This window comes from Chrysemys picta, chromosome 17 (genome assembly GCF_011386835.1).
Source record: "Chrysemys picta bellii isolate R12L10 chromosome 17, ASM1138683v2, whole genome shotgun sequence".
NCBI classification, from domain to species: Eukaryota; Metazoa; Chordata; order Testudines; family Emydidae; genus Chrysemys; species Chrysemys picta.
The window spans coordinates 19472191-19478880 of record NC_088807.1 but is presented as its reverse complement, the minus strand read 5'-3'; the positions used below and the strand labels follow the sequence as shown (position 1 = coordinate 19478880).

General features: G+C 60.7%; 1 long non-coding RNA gene across 1 annotated transcript; it reads left to right on the top strand.

Moving 5' to 3' along the window:
- Nucleotides 1–520: 520 nt before the first annotated feature.
- LOC135976203 (uncharacterized) lies at nucleotides 521–2069 on the top strand. Its single transcript, XR_010593403.1, has 3 exons — nucleotides 521–572; nucleotides 1077–1114; nucleotides 1430–2069. It is a non-coding gene; the product is annotated as an uncharacterized LOC135976203 (long non-coding RNA).
- Nucleotides 2070–6690: the final 4621 nt, after the last annotated feature.

The window sequence follows — 6690 nt, the reverse complement described above, 5'->3', positions numbered from 1 at the left end:
GTTATAACAAGTCACTAACGAGGGAGGATTGGGGACAGGAAAAGCCCCCTGAGTTAATCTGCCCCTAGCCCCTAGAGCATGCTCTGGTGTTGCACTGCCCCCTGCTGGTCCATTGCACCCCAGCAGGGATCCAGGTTCAGCACCACCAGCAGAGGGGACCCCCCCAGGCACCTCCATCCCTGCTGCCCTGTGGGGGGGTGAGTGGCCGGGTGCTGATACCAGCGGATACCGATCGGCTCATGGGGGATTTTGGTTTGTGTCCCTCTGCAGGAAAAGGAGCTGCACCAAGACCAAGCAGGTAGGAACCCAGCTCCTCCCCTCTCCGAATCAACCTGCCGGGGTCACAGTACTCCTGGGTTCTGTCCCCAGTTTGGGGAGGGGGGTGGGGTCTGGTGATTGGGGCAAGGGGGATTTAGGGAACTGGGTTCAGTGTGAGGCAGGATGGGGGCTCTCTGGGTGTGTTGAGGAATCTCCCCACGGGTGGGGGGATATGACATTTTACAAGGGAATTTTCTCTTTTAGCACCAGCCCTATGGTGGCATTAAAGGCGCCGGCTGAGCAAGACCCCATCTGTGAGTAACACACCCAGGGGGGTACCAGGGTGGGGCAGGAACCCTGGGGAGGGGAGGGGCTTGTGGGGGCTCCACCCACATGGTGCAGGATCTGATTTATAGCTGCTGCTGGGCGGGATTAAGGAGAGGGTCCCAGAGGTAGCCGGTGTCAGCTGAGAGTGTTGGACTCCCAGGAGCTCCCTGGAGCCTCCCTCCCTTCCCGCTCTTGTTCCCCATCCACTCCTGGCTCCCAGACCCCTGCTCTAACCACTAGTCTAGACCCCGAGCCAGGGAGAGAACACAGGCGTTCTGACTCCCAGCCCCCCGTCCCGCTGTAACCACCTAGACATCTTTGTGCTTCAGTTTCCCTCTCTGTAACATGGGGCTAATGACCCTGGCCCATGCTCTGGGGCGGAGGAGGTGTGGTTGTGCTGGGCTCTGACCCCACTGGCTGGACAGAGGGGTCAGAGCGTTCTGCTCTGGGCTGGCCAGGGGTACAGCTCAGCGGGTGTCTCTGTTCTGCAGACGCCTCCATGGACGAAGGGAAAGAGCCGCAGACCCTGGTAAGTGTCCCCTGTTCCCCCATGGGGTCTGACTCCCAACCCTGACCCACATGGGCCCCAGCAGGCCTCTCACATCCCCCCCCCCCCCCCAGCCTATCCTGGCACACTCAGTGGTTTGGGTTGGGATCGGGCTATAAGGGGGGGATTATGGGATCGCCAGCTTGGATTGCAGGGTGTGTGTGTGTGTGTGTGTTTCCCTGTCGCCCCCTGTTTGAGGGGATGGACCCTGCTCTGTGTGTGTGGCGGGGGGTTGGTGCATACGTGCGCGCACACACAGACACACACATGAGTGACTCTCTCCCCTCCCACACCAAGGAGCCTGACCCCGGCATCTATGCTGAGCTGGACCGCCAGACGCTGCAGCCCAGTGTGTATGGTGTGATCAACGTGAGCCGGGGAGCACCACAGTGAGAGCCCCCCGCAGCCATGGGGCGCCATCCTCCCGGGGGCAACAGCCTCACGCCCCAACAGCGACAGCCCCAGAGAACTCTGCATCTAGGGAAGATTTAGGGGGGACGCTGCCCTCCCCCTGCTGCAGCCCCGTCCCATCAAGCTTTTGTCCCCCTGCCCCACGCAGACCCACATGTGGGGGGAAGGGGGGGCTCAGCACCGGGATGGGTAGGAGATGCTTCAAGGCAGCTTTGATGTTATTTTGCATCCTGTTAACCTCCAGATTTGTAATAAACACAGATCATTAAACCAGCCCCCCCGGGCAGCCCCCAACCCCTGTCCTGGCGCCAGGAGAGTGTGTCACACCTGGGGGAGATGGGGAGCTGCCGGGAATCAGGTTTATGTTGAGTTTCACTGGGAGTAGCAGAACCAGCAAGCGAGCGCCGGCTCTGGACACACTTCCCCTTTTCACAGATATTTCGGTTGCTGTTTTAGCAACTTAGGATCTAAATTTATCCCTCCCCTGTCCCATTCTGGGGCTGGAAACCACAACCCCCCCACCCTCTGTCCCGTCTCTGTCTCACACCATTGTGCTAAGAACAGCATCTACAGCGATGCTACCTGAGAAGCAGGTTGGCCAGGTGTTGCGGAGTGTGGGGGAGTTAGGGCCCTGCACCCCTCTTCCCGAGATTCACTGCGACTCTCAACCAGCCAGTAAAGCAGAAAGTTTATTTAAGGACAGGAACACAGTCTCAAGCAGAGCGTGTAGGTACGACCAGACCCCCTCAATTAGGTCCCTCTGGGAGGTTCAGGGAGCTTAGACCCCAGCTTGGGGTTCCCTGCGTTGCACCACCCAGCCCAAACCGAAACTAACTCCAAACTCCTCCCGCTGCTCCTCTCCTTTGTTCAGTCTCCCGGGAGAAGGTGTTAATTCTCCCCACCCCCGTTCCTGGCTCAGGTTACAGCTCAGGTAGCTTCCTTCAAGGGAAGTCCCACATCCCCACTGCAACCCCCCTGCAACATTCCCAGGTCAAATCTGCCCTGCTCCCTGCTCCGTCACAGGGTCTCCCTGGGAACTGTGGGGAGCTGTGAGCACACAGGCCGGTGAGTGGCAAGCAGGAAGATGTATGCCAAGCGGCTTAAGAGCGACCTGGTGGAGCTGTGCAAGCAGAGGGGGCTGCGCAGTGGGAGGCTCACCAAAGAACAGCTCATTGCCCAGCTGGAGGCGGAAGATCGCGCGAATGAACTGATCCCTGTGTCTCAGGGAAGCAGCCTGGCAAATGCAGCGCAGGCACCAGTGTGTGTCCCAGCTGGGAGTGGTCAGCCGGCTGCTGAGGGCTTCCCGAGACCCCTCCTTCCTATGCCTAGGGGAAGGGTGGGGAGGAGCCAGCAAATACCGAGGGCGCCGTGACACACACACACCCCCCCCCCCCGGCCAGCAGGGGATCCTCCTGGCGACACGCGGCATCTGTGGAGCGGAATTGGCTGGAATGGGAGAAAGAGCTAAAACTGAGAGAGCTGGAGGATTGTGAACAACAGAGACAGCATGAAGAGAGACAGCGTCAGCATGAACGGGAGGAGAATGAGAGACAGCGTCAGCATGAACTGGAACTGGCGAGATTGAAGGGCAGCGAACCCCCGGCTGCGGTGAGTGAGGGGGGATCCAAGACTGCACAGAGCTTTGATAAGTGCATCCTGGCCCCACGGAAGGAGGGGGAGGACATGGATGACTTCCTGGATGCCTTTGAGACGGCCTGCGAGCTGCACCCGGTTGATCCCGTGGACAGACTCCGGGTCCTTACCCCCTTACTGGACCCCAAAGCCGTGGCATTGTACCGCCAACTGGAAGAGGCAGAGAAAGGGGACTACGAACTCTTCAAAAAGGCCCTGCTACGTGAGTTTGGGCTGACTCCGGAGATGTACCGGGAAAGGTTCCGGAGTCAGGATAAAACCCCTGAGATCTCATATCTGCAACTAGCCGTCCGCATGGAGGGATACGCCAGCAAGTGGGCTGATGGGGCCCAGACGAAGGAGGACCTGGTTAAACTGCTGGTACTGGAGCAACTGTATGAGCGGTGCCCATCCGACCTGAGGCTGTGGTTGAGGGACAAAAAACCAGAGAACCCGCGACATGCAGGCCGGCTGGCCGATGAGTTTGTAAAGAGCTGGTCAGGGGATAACAGGGAGGAGTCCCAAAGGAACAGTCCCACCACAACGCAGAGAGAGAGTCACCATGGGACCTCCCCGTGGGAAAATACGGAAAAACCCCATCAAAGAGGAACATCCGGCGTCGGGGCCATCCGACCCACTCGAGGGGACCCATGGGAGGCTGCTATCACTGTGGCACATATAGGCCCAGTGCCCCAGGCTCAGGGACAGACTGAGCAGACCGAACCCACAGAGGGTTGACTGGGTAGAGACCCAGCCAGGCGAGAGACAGCATTCCCAGGGAAGGGGGGCTGGCAGAGTACCACCTGCTAAGGAGGGAGGAGAGCTCCAGGCCAGCTCCTCTGGGGGGCTGGATGCTCCAGACTCAGGGTTTTTGGTTTATACGGTGGGCGCGGGGCTGTCCCTCCGGAGAGAGTACCTTGTTCCCCTGGAGGTGGATGGGAGGAAGGTCAATGGATACTGGGATACAGGCGCAGAGGCGACGCTGGCCCGGCCCGAGGTGGTGGCCCCAGATCAGGTGGTGCCCAACACCTACCTGACCCTGACGGGGGTGGGCGGGACACCAGTCGAAGTGCCCATGGCGAGGGTACACCTGAAGTGGGGGGCCAAGGAGGGCCCCAAGGATGTGGGGGTACACCCGTATTTGCCCACTGAAGTGTTGATGGGGGGGGACCTGGAGGACTGGCCAAGCAACCCCCAGGGTGCCCTGGTTGTGACCTGCAGTCAGAGCCGGCGAGGAGTACTGCGCCCTGACCTTGGGGAGGGTGCTTGCCCGAGGCGCAGGACCCTAACCTGGTGGGGAGGGAACACCCAGGGACACGGCTCAGGGAGGCTGCGGCTTCAGACCCAGCGGGCGAGAAAGAGCAGGTGGCCATCCCTGTCCCAGCTGCTGAGTTCCAGGCCGAGTTGCAGAGAGATCCCTCCTTGCGGAAGATAAGGGACCTGGCCGACCTCAATGCGGTACAGACCATGGGACGAGGTGGCCGGAAAAGGTTCCTGTGGGAGAAGGGGTTCCTGTACCGAGAATGGGCTCCCCCAGGGAAAATGGAGTCAGGGGGGATCAGGAGGCAGCTGGTGGTACCCCAGAAGTATCGCCGCCAGCTGCTGTACCGGGCCCATGACATTCCCCTCTCAGGGCACCAGGGAACCTGGCGTACCCAGCAGAGGCTGCTACGGAGCTTTTACTGGCCTGGGGTCTTTGTTACTGTCCGACAGTACTGCCGATCCTGTGACCCCTGTCAGAGGGGGAGGAAGGCCCGGGACAAGGAGAAAACGGCTTTAGGACCCTTGCCCAGCATAAAGGATCCTTTCCGGAGGGTGGCCAAGGTTAAAAGGGCGGCTCTAAACCAAGAGAGCCCAAAGCACAGACCTCCAGACTGGAGCGCTGGGAGAAGACCACAGCCCAGTTGGAGCCCCAGAGGTATGGGGGTGGGAAAAGGGCACAGGCCGCATAAACCTTCCCACATGCGAACTGCGAGTGCCATCAAGCACCCCCGACCTAAGGGGGGGCGTGGAACGGAAGGGGCCTGGTGTAATTCTCACCAAGGAATGGGAGGAATGCGGGGGCATCCATGGGAACGGGGCTAGATTCGAACTTCCCCAGGTCACTGGCTGAAGTGACCCCGCTCAGTTCGGTCTCGAAGGGGGGAGAGATGTGACGAACTGGGACTGTTCTTGCTGTGGTCTTTGAATGCTGACAGGGGTGTGTGGCTAGGATAGTCTGCATTGGGGGATGGGATCTGCCCGAGGGAGAATACCTGAGCATGTAGCCTGAGAACCCAGGAAGGGGTTAGAGGCCAGGTGACACCTTTGCCTGGGAAACTGAACAAAGGCTGTGGGAGGGGTCGCTGAGGGCAGGGTCTCGGAAGCTGGCTGGTGAGTTGGCTGGGAAGCAGACGGGGCTCTGACCTCCCGAGGGGGCTGGGGCGCCCTGGGACCCCAAGATGGACCTAACTGAGGGGTATCCTGTGGTCTGTGCCTGCAAGACCTGTCTTGGACTGTGTCCCTGTCGTCTAAATAAACCTTCTGCTTTACTGGCTGGCTGAGAGTCATAGTGAATCGCAGGAAGCCGGGGGTGCAGGGCCCTGAGTTCCCCCACACTCCGTGAGAGTTGGACTTTAACAGCAGCCGCGGCGACGCTGGCTCCATCCCAGCTCCGCTGGCTCCACTGCCCCCCCCCCCCCCCCCCAGGACAGTCACTAGTGTCTCCGGGGTCAGCGGGGAGACGCCCAAACCCAGGGGATTTTCCGGCTAGAGACTCGCTCCAGCGAACGGGGCCGGGGCTGGGACAAACCCCTCGTTTCACACGGCGCCTGCCACGGCTCCCCTGGTTCCTGCTCTGCTGGGTCTGTAACAGTCGGTCCCAGGGGTCACTGGGGGGTTTGCTGTGGGGCTGAGCAGGCTGCAGGCTCTGGACCCCTCCCCCGGCCTGTGTTCAACCCTGTTCAGTGTGGGGCAGGGGCTGGGGTGTGTTCTCACCTTGGGCCCTTTATTGCGTCTCCATGAACACAACAAGGTGCAGAGTGATTTAGCCGCCGGCGTTTCTGGGGCCCCCCATGGCGGGTGTCTAGCAGGAGCCAGAAGTTTGAGGGAAGTAGGTTGGGGGTGTCGGGAGGGGGGTTGAGGGGGACAGGATGGAGGACAGGAGTTTGAGGGCAGACAGGCTCCCCTCAGAAGGTCAGGGGGGAGGGGGGTTTAGGATTGTTGGGGTGTCTGAGGGGGGAGGAGAAGACGGTGCCCCCCAGGAGGGAGCTGCCATTGCTACCCCTCTCGCTGCCCCCTCCTGCTCCTGCCCCCTCAGTCCTGGGTCCCCCACTTTCTTTCCCCTCAATCTCCTGCCCCCACATACCCTCCTGCCCCGCATTCCGTGCCCCATAATGACCCCCCCATGCCTCACCATCCCCTCCCCTCTTCCTCCTCTCTGACCCTTTAGATACTCCTGCACCCCAACATTCCCAGCCCCCCAATACCCTTTCCTGACCCCCCTTCTCTGCTCCCCACGGGACGGGGGTGGTGTT